The 14,131-nt window shown below is 42.5% G+C and overlaps 1 long non-coding RNA gene across 2 annotated transcripts in view; it reads left to right on the top strand.

Moving 5' to 3' along the window:
- The first annotated feature begins 4,389 nt into the window (after positions 1 to 4,389).
- The window catches only part of LOC121045147 (uncharacterized), a 35,721-nt gene continuing 25,979 nt past the window's right edge, over positions 4,390 to 14,131 (top strand). For both annotated transcript variants that reach the window (XR_005797609.1, XR_005797608.1), the window contains exon 1: positions 4,390 to 4,648. This is a non-coding gene — a long non-coding RNA (uncharacterized LOC121045147). The remainder of the gene's footprint in view (positions 4,649 to 14,131) is intronic.

Below are 14,131 nucleotides of genomic sequence, written 5' to 3'. Positions count from 1 at the left end.
GCCAAAGCTCAGCCCTCCATTCCATCAGACAAAGTCCCCAGCTCAGCCTCTTTTCCACAGCGCTTCTGCCCCAAATGCTAATTGCTTTTAACTAATCCACAAATGAAACGTCCACACAGAATTCCATTTTAATTAGCATACCACACTCTTTGTGCAAATTTGCTCCCAGAGGAGTCCCATCGCAACCGCGTGGAGACAGTAATGACAGGGCCCCGTGATGTTTTCCCGATAGCTTTTATCTGCAAAAGTGTTTGGGCACCATGCCATGAATATCCTGTCTCACTGTATTACTGGGGACTGCCTCATTGGCTATAAGTTGGTCCTGCTGCAACTTTCCGACTTTCTTCACACTTACTCTTGAACCCCAGATGTGCCACTTCTCATGAGGATGCCCTGAAAGGTAGCAGGATCCAGGATGAAAAGAAGAATCAGGCTATGGACTATTTTCTTTCCTCTGGGCCATGAAATTCCAATGCTGAAAAGAGGCTTTAAAATTCTTTTGTTCATTTTAGAGTTGGGAAAACTATGGTCCACATTCTTTTAGCTTGAACTGGGACTAGAATTTCCATTGAGGGTTCTCCCTGGTGGCTCTTGATGTTGGACACACAGTAGAGTCCCCTGGGAGTATTAAAAAAAAGTGCCAGTGTCCCACTAAATCAGGTTTTGTCGGGGCCCCGGTATTGCTGTTTTTCAAAGCTCCATATTATCGGTTGAATTGTATCCCCTCAAAATAGAATAAATGATTGGGTCGATTTGTCCACGGGCCATGAGACCTGAAAGGGATAGAGGGTCAGAGATTGGCCAACAGTGAAAACTCCAAACACATAGCTGACCAACTGCCTGAATAAATAAAGGAAGCTTACAGATCAATTGGTTCAATCAATTCATTTTATAGATGAGGAAACTAAGATAGATCACATTCTTCAGAGGAGTAGCTGTGGCTCATCTTTCCATCTAAGTGAGTAAAGGGAGGCCATTAACACCCAAATTGAATATAAAATGCAAATACCGCAAGGCCCAACATCTATTAACACACAAGGCCCTTTCACTGGAAAGCTTCACGAATGCTCTCGCGTTTGAGCAAGAATGCCTCTAGCAGCCCAGCTTTGGAGAGTGGAAAGATGGCTGAACTTGGTGGCAGAAGATGTGGCTTCTGCTTGGTGACCTGTGACCTTGGGCTCTCTTTCACCTTTATCTCTATTTTTTCTAAACAAACAAACAAACAAACAAACACACACAACAAAACAGCAGAGGGTTTGGTCCTCCACTCTTCTCTCACTGTGGGTGTCGCCCAGGTGGGCATGCCTCCTTCCTGCTGGATTAATTCTATTTGTGAAAGGTCTCCGAAGCATGGTAAAGCCTTAGACTCACATGAATTCATCGCCAGAAAAAGTATGTAGCCTGCAGCTGTAGGAAGTAGAAAGACACTGCTTAGCCCGGGAGAGAGGGATGTGCATCGTACTGCAACGTTGGTTCACGTCTCTCTGTCCGTGCAAAGGGGTCAGCTAATGATTCGCTCCCAGGAGTCTGAATTTGCCCATCCCATAGGCAGTCATGGTACTTTTGTAGAGAAACGTGTGCCAACTCCTAGAATGATGGTCTGCAGAAACGGTCGCAGTGTCTGGCATGTAGTAGGTACTCAAAATATTTGATGAATAAAAGATCCATTTGGGGTTTCTTTGACGATTCTCCTCACTCCGCCTGGGGAGACAAATAGCTGTTTCCTCTGCTGTCACTACGCAATTTGTGTCTGAGTGATTGGCCTCACGGCCTGCTGCTGCTTTTCACTCACAGAGGGAGGGTTTGAAGAAGTAGGTATGTTTGGGGGTGGGGTCAGGGTGGGTGCAGGGGCTTGGAGGGGCCAGGGTTCATACACAGGTTTCCTTGGAAAATCCCAACTACCATCAGTCTGAGAAAGGAAGTGGCTCTCATGAGAATCTCTTGAAAAGCAGCCTCTTCCCCCCAAAATACCTAGATCCTAGATCAAGCAGTCCCCCTTCAAATGACTTTCTCACTTTTTCTCCCCCTTTCTTTGTAGTATGTGCACATACTAATTAGTATTAATTAGTATTAATTATTAGTATTAATTAATTAGTATTAATTAGTATGTGCACATACTAATAAAGTGTGGCATAATACAGGCATCACCAGCGCTAGGTTATTCTATTAAAACAAAGTTCATCAGTGCCCCTTTCTTCACCGCGTGTCAATTATGATTGTGCATGTGGGACAACCAATCTCCCATTGGAAAAAAGAATTAGTTGAAACACTAACACCTGAGGAATAACCATAACTGATTAGGAAGCTTCTGGATCTCCCTCCAGCTTTATTTTTTAAAAGTTCTGATAAAAAACACATACTATAAACTTTACCATCTTAACCATTTTTAAGTGTACAGTTAAGTATATTTACATTATTAGTAACAGAGCTCTAGAACTTTTTCACCTGGTAAAAAGGATACTCTATATATCCCTTATACTTTTTTAAAAAAGTGTTTATTTATATGTATTTATTTATTTAGAGAGACAGATTGAGGCAGGGAGAGAGAGGGAGAGAGAAAATCCCAAGCGGGTTCTGCACTGTCAGTGTAGAGCCCGGTGTGGGGCTCGAATTCACAAACTGAGAGATAATGACCTGAGCTGAAATCAAGAGTTGGATGGCCAACTGGGATGGCCATCCAGGTGCCCCTATATCCCTTCTACTTTGAACACTGGAAAATGCATGAAAAATATGTTCTGAAGGGGATGAGTTAAGTATACAAACTTTGTGGGTCTGGTTTTACTCAAAAAGCAGAAAGGAGGAAACTAACCAAATTATTATTTATTGAACACCTGCTAATATTTTTCAAGTCCCCGCCACACAGCATATCCAGGTACTGAGATCCCACAAGTCTCATTTTTGTTGATCTTGCTGATATGAGGAGGCTACAAGGGGCTATAATTTTTTTTTTTCGTGTTTTTGGCTAATGCCTGACTACTTGTGTGATATGTAGAACCTGGGACACTTGTCAGTTTTTTTTTTTTTTTTAACGTTTATTTATTTTTGGGGCAGAGAGAGACAGAGCATGAACGGGGGAGGGGCACAGAGAGAGGGAGACACAGAATCGGAAACAGGCTCCAGGCTCTGAGCCATCCGCCCAGAGCCCGACGCGGGGCTCGCACTCCCGGACCGCGAGATCGTGACCTGGCTGAAGTCGGACGCTTAACCGACTGCGCCACCCAGGCGCCCCCACTTGTCAGTTTTTTTATTCTTTTTTTTTTTTTTTTTTTTTTTTTTTTTTGCAGGGCTCTGACTATAAGTTTTGTCCACTGGCCCTGTTCACCAGACCCACTGAGAAAGGAGCCTGGCGTGGGAAGGCAGTGGTTGGGGAGGCTCCTTGTCTTAGTATCTGTGCTGACATAGGCAGTAGTCCTACGTTCAAGTCCTGGTTGTATGGCTTTTAACTAATTTACTCCTTGCTCCATTTCCAGAAAGCATTTGGAGATGGCATGAGAAACAAATACTCATCAACAGTTTTAATTTTTTTTTTAACGTTTATTTATTTTTGAGAGACGGGGAGAGAGACAGAGCACAAGCAGGGGTGGGGCAGAGAGAGAGGGGGACACAGAATCCGAAGCAGGCTCCAGGCTCTGAGCGGTCAGCACAGAGCCCCTTGTGGGGCTCCAACCCACGACCTGCGAGATTATGACCTGAGACGAAGTCAGACGCTCGACCGACTGAGCCACTCAGGTGCCCTGATCAACAGTTTAAATAACTGATCAGGACATTTGGACAAAGGGGAAAAGATAAAGCAGAGTAAGGGTGCTTGCCATACATCCTGTGGACAGCTTTCTGGCTCTAGGGAGTTCATTTAGATCCTTCAACTCTCTCGTTTAAAAAATGGGAACCAAAGCTTCCCTCAAAAGGTCACGAGAATTACACTAGAAATCACTCTATGAATGAATTATGGTTACCAAAGCTGAGATTCTTCCCTGCTCCCCCAAACCAGCCTAATCAGCTTCCACTACAAGTGAGTTAGACAAGATTTTTAGGGTAAATTTGGAGTAGTGGGCAACTTCCTGAGCTTTTTTGAGTTATGACTGTTTCTCCTCATTTTAGGCTATTTAGAGAATGATCAGCAGAACAGAATTTACATTCTTTTGACAAATGATACAAAGAAACTGGGAGCAAGTTCTGAATATCCAAGCCTCCACTTTTCCAATATTTCCTGAAATTGTTTTATGGACGCTCTCTACGCAGCTCTGTGAGGAAGAGATTTATGTTTCAGTGGAAAAATGTGTATTGTTTGGAGCATACCCTTTCAGATTATTTTATTCTGATTCTGTGGGGGCTTTGAGCCCATTATGGGTCAACTTTTGTCCCCCAGTTCCTACCCAATTCATCTGTCGGAGTCCTAACTCCCAGGACCTAAGAATGTGACCTTGTTTGGAAATAGGGTCATTGTTGATGTAATTAAACTGAAGATGAGGTCATACTGGAGTAGGGTGGGCCCCTGATCCAAAGAGGACAGGTGTCTTTGAAGAAAGGGGAAATGTAGACATAGCCATGCATGGGTAGAGCACCATGGGACACAAGAAGGCAGAGACCGGGAGGATGAATCTACAAGCTGAGGAATGCTAAAGATTGCCAGCAAACCTCCAGAAGCCAGGTGAGAGGCACGGAACAGATCCTCCCTTACCATCCCTAGAAGGAACCAGCCCTGCTGACATCTTGATCTTGGCCTTTCAGCCTCCAAAACTGTGACACGATATGTTTCTATTTTTTAAGCCACCCAGTTTGTGGCACTTTGTTAAGGCAGCCTGGAAAACGAGTAACATATTTCATTGCCTTTGAGCTATTTTAAGGTCTGTGAATGGTCAATAGCTGATAATGGAATGCAAAATAATTCTTGTCCATAGATATGCAAATTTTGTCCTGTCCACACAGAGGTTTAATTGGCTTCCTTCCCCTACTGCAAGAGAAACCAGTTTTGTTCCTATTTGCACACTGATGTCAATGTTCATCTTGAAGTGTGTCTGTTCTTTGGTTTATTCTTTGAACTGGATGTAACATCTTACTGGGTTCCTCATTTGATAATGAGTTAAAATCATTAACGCGTGTTTATCTCATATCTGTAGGAGAGTCATGCCTTTACTTTTGGGGCAGAGGGGGTGGGTTATCCTTTACCAATTCCTCATTATCAGTGAGTTCTTCCACGTGTTCTATACACTGCTTTATTTAGCATTTTTCTCTTTTCTGCTTTTGATGATCATGTCCCAATGGGGTCAGAGACAGATCTATGCCAGATCGAGGAAGGCCAGTCTGTGGGCACAACAGTTTTTATAAAATACTTGGGGGGTGCCATATGCAGGAGGGGCAGAGCCATTCATCCCATGGCTTCATCAGCAGCTGTCAGTTACAGGGAGGCAGGTTTGGGCTCCACAGGGAGATGAACTCCTAAATGAGCTCGTCATCACAATTGCCCAAAGACAAAAATGGCTGCCTTCCGAGTAGTGAGTTTTTGTGGTTGGGGTTGTACAGGCAGGTTCGGGGGGCTTTTGGTGGGATGTTATACCAGGATTGAAGGATAATGGATTGGCTTGCAGTTTTAGGTCCCTTCTAGTCATGAGGACTAAGAGTTCAAAGATATTTTTTTTTTTTCCAGCGTTTATTTATTTTTGGGACAGAGAGAGACAGAGCATGAACGGGGGAGGGGCAGAGAGAGAGGGAGACACAGAATCGGAAACAGGCTCCAGGCTCTGAGCCATCAGCCCAGAGCCCGACGCGGGGCTCGAACTCACGGACCGCGAGATCGTGACCTGGTTGAAGTCGGACACTCAACCGACTGCGCCACCCAGGCGCCCCAAGAGTTCAAAGATTTAAGGATATAAAGATACCTCTTTTCCTTCTGCCATTTCTAGCCCTCTCTGGCCTGACCTACAAAATTCCAAATTCCTTCTTCCGTCTCCTCTAGTCCTGTTTCCAGCTTCTCGGGTATTCCGTCCTTCCCCCCTTCAGTCTTGAGATGTCTCTTTTGGGGGAGAGGCCCTGCTTTCTTTTCATTCACTTAGCTTCCCCTGGCGGCTCACCAGACAGAGGAAGGGTGGAACATTTACAGTCTTCGTCCTCTGGACCTGGGCCTGGGGCCTTCTAGTGCTCATGTTGTGTTTGACAAAGATGTCAAGATGTCACCAGTAAGTGGCTGAGAGACACCGTGGATGGGGTGTTACTGCCTGACACAGTGTCTGGGGCTGCAATCTAGCAAAACTCGGAGGGTATAATTAATGCCATACGCATATTGTCTAATGTCATCATCAATCTGCCTGTGATGGCTTCTCACGGGCGTTTTCTGACTCTCGGTGCCAAGCTTCATGAGTCCCAATCACTACTTTCCAGGCATGTCATCATTTTGCAGGTTGTAATTTGCAAAATGAGAGAGACACCTATTAGCACGGAGTCAGTTAAGGTTACACCGGCGACTTCATTATACACCATACACCTTGCAGGTTTGTAATTATGCAGTTAAAAAATGAAAAAAAAATTGCCAAAGGCAGTCACTTGACATAGATATATGGTTCTAGTCCACAAGAATCATTGATATAATTTTGTTTTGCCTTCTTTTATTTAAAAAGAGAAGATTAAAAAATCAGTGAGCTCTATGTTCAGTAGCCCTCCCCCCTTATCTCTTATCCTCTAGAATATGTTCCAAGACCCTTTGTGGATGCCTGAAACCAGGGATATATACTATGCTTTTTCCTAAGCATACATATACTATGATAAAGTTTAATTTATAATGAATTAGGCACAATAAGAGATTAACAGCAGTAATAATAAAATAGAACAATTGTAACCATATACTGTACTAACAGTTCCATGAATGTGGTCTCTCTCTCAAAATATCTTCCTGTACTGCACTCACCCTTCCGCTTGTGTTGATGTAAGATGATAAAATGCTCATGTGATGAGACCGAATGAGGTGAATTGTGTAGGCATGTGATATGGCTTCAGGCTCCTGTTGACCTGACAGTAAGTCAGCAGGAGGATCTACTTTTGGATCACAGTTGACCACAGGTAACTGAAACCACGGATAAGGGAAGCACCACTGACCATGGATATCCCAATGCAGTTTCAATGCCTGAACTTTATAGGTATAACATAGATTGTATCTTGGGTCTTAAAAAGTGTGTGAATTTGCTTCTCTTGCTTCAATGGAAACTGAACACCCTCTTCATTTATTGTTGGGGATTTTAATTCTTTCAAGATGCTGTGGATGTAGATTGTATTGCAGATTCAAAAAGGTGATGGTTGAGCTATGCCCTTGACCAGGGGTGGGCAGCTGGTTCTGATTCCTCTCTGGGGGCAAGTGTGAGACTCTGTACCTAAATCCCAGCCTGTGAGCTGGAGTCCCATAGTACAGTGCTGCAGGCCCCCAGATCACCAGCAGGCCATTGAATCAGCCAGAAGACACTTACTCAGCAATTCCATAGGCAGCTGACTGCCTTCTCTCATCACTTTATCCCCTCTGAGAATCTCTTGTGTCACCAGCCAGGGGTCCATAGTCAGTGCTAGCCCATCAGGGCTCAGTGGCCAGTGGGGAGTCTGCTTTACAGAGTCTTCATGACCAGAGTTCCCCCCTCCCTTCTTTCCTCCTACTCTTTCCCAGAAACTCCTGTCTATCAAGTCTCGGTCCCTGGGTACTTTCCCTTAATTTACTGTTTATTTCATCATGTCTCATTACACCTCAGCTACAATTAGAAAAGTCACTTGGAGGTTTATTCTCCCAGGAGATGGGTATTAAATCTTTTCCTGTGACTTCTGGCTATTCCATCAACTCAAGCAAAATTGCTGGCTCAAAGCATATTCACACTTTAAAACTCTTCTCTTTCTTTCACTTTTTAAATGAATGTTTAACTTAAATCATTATATCAAAAAGAATCATTTTCATATTTTATGAAGACCTAAAAATAAGATATTACACATTTTTGTCTTTGCAATTGGACTATATAGTTATCCCCTCAGGGGCCATGATTCTGAAAAAGCTCTGAGTAAATGGAATTCTTACAAACTATGTGCTATTTCACCAGGAGTTTACACTATCATATCTGACCTTACATTTTAGCTTAATTTCTCTCTAATGGTCATTCAGTGTGTGCCCTTAATATTCTGCTCCCAGGTCTCACTGTCAAGTAGTTAATGATCTGCCAAGCAGCCCTTTAATTTACTAAACTCTTGTATTTTCCACGTAAAAACATTTTAAGGCAAAGAAGTGTTCTGTAATGCAACAGATCATGCCCAATTTCTGTCTGATAAACTCAGATGCATGTTGGTTGGATGTAATGGAATGTGTGAGCAACTGGGTGTCACAAGACCTGGGTTTTTGGCCTGACTTTGTGGCTAATTTGGAATAAAATCCGTATCTGCACATATTTGACATACCTCCTTCTCCTCCCTCTTCTTGTCCATGGCAGACAAAATGATTGGCTAATTGATTGGGGTTACTAGAGATGAAAACTATTTGCCACTCTAGCACAGAGCAATTGTTTCCTATCCAAAATTCTGTTATTGTGCATGAGGTATATCAATGTCCACTGTTTATTCCTTTTAAAAAAGACAGAGTAACAGAAAAATGCAATTTCCTCCCATCTGAAGAACTCTCAATTTCCAGGAGTTACAGTTCTGATAGGATCTTCATGGGATAAACTGGAATCTCAGGAACTTGGATCCTGGGGACGTGCAGGAAATCAGGGCTGAATAAGCAATCCTGCTGGCCCAGGGACCCAGTGGGAGACACTCCCTTCTGCAGTCTTGGACATTCTGAAAGGGCCCTAGACTAGGTCCCAAGCTTTCCAGCCACAGTCTGTAAGCAGTCCAGCTGGTGCAGGCATCCTGTGGGACACACTCCTGTCTGAGCCTCCAGAAATTCTGAAATTGCCCTGTAATCAGTTCCAGCTCCAGTCACTGTCAGGGAGCCATCCAGGCTGTCCAGGAATGTGGTGGGAGACACACCCATCTGTCTCCCAAATCCAGGTCTGTAGACCTCAGTCATGGCTACCGATCCTAAAACAGCCTTGGGACTTGGGTCTAGCCCCTCTCAACCATGGTTCAGGGCTAGTTTTGCCCACCCAGGGACCTACCCAGTGACTTGGCAGGAGCCTTCCCAGAGATGTGGTAGGAACCATACCTGTCCATGCAGCTGGTAATAGGTGAGCTGTTTAAGGACCCAGCTGTGGACTCTGAAGCAGACCCTTGTCCCAGGGCCATCTTACTGAACAAGACCCTGGAGGTAGTGCCACCCGTCCAGGGACTGAATGGGATTCATGCCTGCTTGAGCTTCTAGTGATATGACTGTGAATGCAGCAACAGCCTTGTAAGTCAGCCCCAGCCCAGTATGACTGTGATCCCAGAGGTAATCTCATCAGCCTGGGGAACTGACAGGAGAGGGTCGTTACCTGCCAAAACTAATCAGTAAACACTGGAAGAGGTGTTTGCTCTTTCAAATGCACTGACACCAATGCAAGACTACAAGGATCATGAAGAATCAGGCAAATATAACACCATCAAAAGAAACTAATAAAACTCCAGAATTGGGGATCCAGAAATTAACCCATGCATATATGACTAATATTTGACCAAGGAGCCAGGAATAGCCAATGCGAAGCTATAGTATTTTCTGTAAATGGTTGTGGGAAAACTGGATATTGGCATGCAAAAGAGTTATATTGGACCCATAATTAACAAAAATTAACCCAAAAGGGATTAAAGACTTAAACATAAGAACTGAAACTGTAAAACTCCTTTAAAAAAACACAGGGAAAAAAACTCCTGGACATTGGTCTTGGTAATTTTGACCTACGACACCGAAGGTGCGAGGCACAATACATACATACACACACACACACACACATATATATATTCTGCACAGCAAAAGAAACAATCAACAAAATGAGATGGCAACCTATGGAATGAAAGGAAATAGTTGCAAACCACCTATTGATAAGGGGTTAAGGGGTTAATATCCAAAATATATTTGAAACTCATACAACTCAATATAAAAAAAACAAGAGCAACAGGTAATCCAATGAAAAAATGGGTACAGGACCTAATAGATATTTTTCCAAAATAGACCTACAAATGGCCAATAGGTACATGAAAAGGTACTCAACATCACTAGTTAATCAGAGAAATGCAAATCAAAACCACAATGAGCTATCAAGTCACACTTGTTAGGATATCTGTTATCAAAAAGACAAAAGATAACAAGCATTGGTGAGGATGTACAGAAAAGGGAACCCTTCTGTACTGCTGGGAATGTGAATTGGTGTAGCTACTATGGCAATCAGTATGTGTTTCTTCAAAAAATTGAAACGGGAACTACCATGTGATTCAGCAATCCCATATCTGGATATATATCCAAAGGAAATGTAATTTCTATCTTGAAGAGATAGCTACACTTCCATGTTCATTGACATATTATTTACAATGGCCAAGATATAGAAATACAACCTAAGTGTCTGTGATGAATATGTGGAAAAAGAAAATGTAACACACAAACACACACACAGACAGACACACACACACACACAGACACGCCCAGACCTACACACAGTGGGGTGTTACTCAGCCATAAAAAAAGAAGGAAATACTTCTTGAGGGCATTAATGATAAATAAAGTCAGTAGGACAGAGAAAGACAAATACTGTATGATTTCAATTATATGTAGAATCTAAAAAAACCCAATTCAGAAGAACTGAGAGTTGATGGTTGGTTTCCGGGGGTTGGGGGAAGTGTGGAGGAAAAGGGTTCTGGTGGTCAAAGGATACAAACTTCCAGTTATAAAATAACTAAGTTCTGGAGATATAATGTACAGCATTGCGACTATAGTTAACAATACTATATTGTATATCTGAAAGTAGCTAAGAGATTAGATCTAAATGTTCTTACCACACACACACACAAAGAAACTATGTGAAGTGATGAATGTATTAACTAACCTTATTGTAATAATTTTGAAATATATACAGGCATCAAATCATCATGTTGTACACCTTTTTAAAAAAAGTTTTTTTTTTTTTATTTTGAGAGAGAGAGAGAGAGAAGGTGGGGGAAGGACAGAGAGAGAGAGAGAGAGAGGGAGAGAGAGAGAGAATCCCAAACAGGCTCTGAGCTGTCAGCACAGAGCCCCACACGGAGCTTGAACTCAGCTGTGAGATCATGACTTGACCCAAAGTCGGACACTTGACCGACTGAGCCACCCAGGTGCCCCATCATGTTGTATACCTTAAACTTACATAATGTTATGTGTCAATAAAGCTAGAAAAGGAAGACAGAAGACACAGGTCAAGGACACTGCCCAAACTATAGTGACTAGGTTCAATAAGGGTGGCTTAGAGATCCAACATCTATGTTAAAATGGCCATGAAACACTTGAGCTTGACGTTGGAACTCAGCCTCATGGACCTGTGAGCAGAAGGCAGCCAAGGATATTCAAGAGGGTAAGGTGCCCATTTTCATATTCCTCCAGAGCAAGTATTCAGTCAGTGAACAGGGACACAGGACATGGGATTTAGCTTCCAGAGGAAAGGAGTTTGCAAATATGAGACTGATGTCAGAGCCCCAGTAAAGAGGATGGGCTTGAGTGAGGGCTAGAGTTCAGATGGGGAGCTAGAAAGGAAAAACTGCAATCTCCAGGGAATGCAGGAACTCAGGGCATAGCCCCAGGACACTCAGCCTCGGGTAAGGGCAGAGACACTAAACTGGATGTTAGACTCTACAGGGAGAATCTGAGAAAGCTGGGGCTGTCACCCAGGGCAAGGGTTTCATAACATTCATGTCCTGGGGTGTGTACACCTAAAACCAAGGATCTGCCTGAGTTGCAAACATCTCCTGCAGTGTCATCCAGCTGTCTCAGGGCAAACTTAAAAAAAAAAAAAAACCAACATTCAGTGCTGGGGGTATGGGTGTCTTCTCCAAGCTATTTCAGAGATGCTGAAGTCTGAGGACATGATGTCTTATACATCTTGTGGGAGAAATTCTTTGATTGATTTGGGTAGGAGATTGAGTCCAATAGGAAGTGTGGATCATGGTTTTCTTTCTCCAGCTGTCTCTTGTGCTCTGGGGACCCAGCTCAACGGAGGATATAGGTCTGCCTGGAACACTTACACACCTTGACATGCTCTTTTGTAATCATTGCCGCTTCCCCCACTATGGCTAGTCTGGGAAAGGACTCCTCCTTTTTTGGACCCAATTTGGTGCTGCCCGTTTGGGGTCCGTTTGCATTTGGGGATCAGGGGTCAGTACCACATGTACTTGGTGCAGGGAATCTCAATCCTGGCTGCATATTACCATTACAGGAAGAGCTTGAAAAACAATTTTATGACTGAAGTAATCTCTTGTTATCATCCCTTCAACTTCTATAATTTGATTAATGAGAGCCCCAGGGAATTAAGTTTTAAAGAGTAATAATATAAAACATTATATTTCCTAAGTATTGTCAGTGAACGTTTCTTCCCTTCCCACTGCTGTATTTTAACATCCCCTCCCTTCTAACAGGATTTCCCTTTCAGATGTTTACTGGGTATAAAGTCCAGGAAGTCCTTAACAGGAAAGTAACCAGTGAATATAAATATTAATATAATTAATATAATAAGCAAATTAGGGGCAGCTGGTTGGCTCAGGTAGTAGAGTGTGCGACTCTTGATCTCAGGGTTGTAAGTTTGAGCCCCACGTTGGGTGTAGAGACTACTTAAAAATAAAATCTTAAAAAATGTATAATCAAATTAGTACAGGCATTGAAAAAAAAAACTTTTCTGAAAAGAAAGTAAGAAGACCAACATTTGTTAAGTAAATTGAAAATAAAAACATTAAAATGGATGCCTGCACATTTGCATTAATTTTCATTTTTATAAGCTTTGTATGAAATGGTTTATCTTAAAAAGGTATTTATTTATTTTTAAATTAAAAAATTAGTTTAGAGAGAGAGAGCGTGCTCAAGCTGGGGAGAGAGGCAGAGGGAGAGAGAGAGAGAGAGAGAGAGAGAAAGAGAAAGACAGAGAGAGGGAGAGAGAGACAGAGAATCTTAAGCAGGTTCTATGCTCAACACAGAACGCCATGCTGGGCTCAATCCCATGACCCTGTGATCCTGATCTGAGCCCAAATCAAGACTTGGCCACTCAGCCAACTGAGCCACCCAGGCACCCTTGAAAACATTGGTTAGTTTTGACAAGGGATGGAGTTAATTATATGACAAAAAGATGTTAAAGGAGGCATTGTCCCCTATAGTCTGACCACCCTAATATGATGAGGGACTCATCTGAAACACAGTCAAACTTCTTAAAATAGACAGCTTTATCTTATTTTCCCACAGTCTCGCACAGTGGCTGAGTGGTGGAGAAGACATTGTGGAAAAATTGTACTAGGCCATATCATAACTAACTTATTCTCGTGTTTCTCCTTCTTGTTCCAAATCAACACTTAAACCTCCCCCATTTTCTTATGGTACTTCATTGAGGAAAAATTCACATACCAAAAATGCACACATTTTATTTTATTGTTTTAAAGAAATAAAAGTTTATTGAATACACTGCAAGGAAGCTGCAGGCAGGACAGCAAAGGAGAGACTGCTGCACACATTCTAATTGTACAACTAGATGAATTTCTACAACGTGACCCCCACTCAGATCAAGATATAGAATATTTCCATCACCCCAGAAATTTCCCTTGTTTCCCTTTCCAGTTGGTAATATATCCAGAAGTAACCACTTTCCTAATGAAAAACCTGTTCGTTTGAATTGGTTTTCCCCTATAGGCAAAGCGTTTTTTTTCTCTGGCTGCTTCCAGATTTTTTCTTTGTCTTTAGTTTTCAGAAATTTAATCATATTTCTTAGATTGGATTTCTTGGGGTTTATCTTATTTGTGTTTCACTTAGCCTCTTGAATCTGCAGGTTGATAACTTTAATCAATTTTGGAAAATTCTTGACTATTGTCTCTTCAAACATTTTGAACATTCAAATGTTCTCTCTTCTCTCTTTCTGAGGCTCCAATTACATGTGACATTGTTCTAGAGGTCTCTGATGCTTTTTTCTCCCCTCCACCCCCCTATTATTTTTTTCTTTATGCTTCAGCTTGGATGATGTCTACTGACCTGTCTTTAAGT

Source organism: Herpailurus yagouaroundi, unplaced genomic scaffold (genome assembly GCF_014898765.1).
Source record: "Herpailurus yagouaroundi ecotype Mexico unplaced genomic scaffold, PumYag 189, whole genome shotgun sequence".
In the NCBI taxonomy this organism is placed as follows: Eukaryota; Metazoa; Chordata; class Mammalia; order Carnivora; family Felidae; genus Herpailurus; species Herpailurus yagouaroundi.
This window is presented reverse-complemented; position numbering and strand designations above follow the sequence as displayed.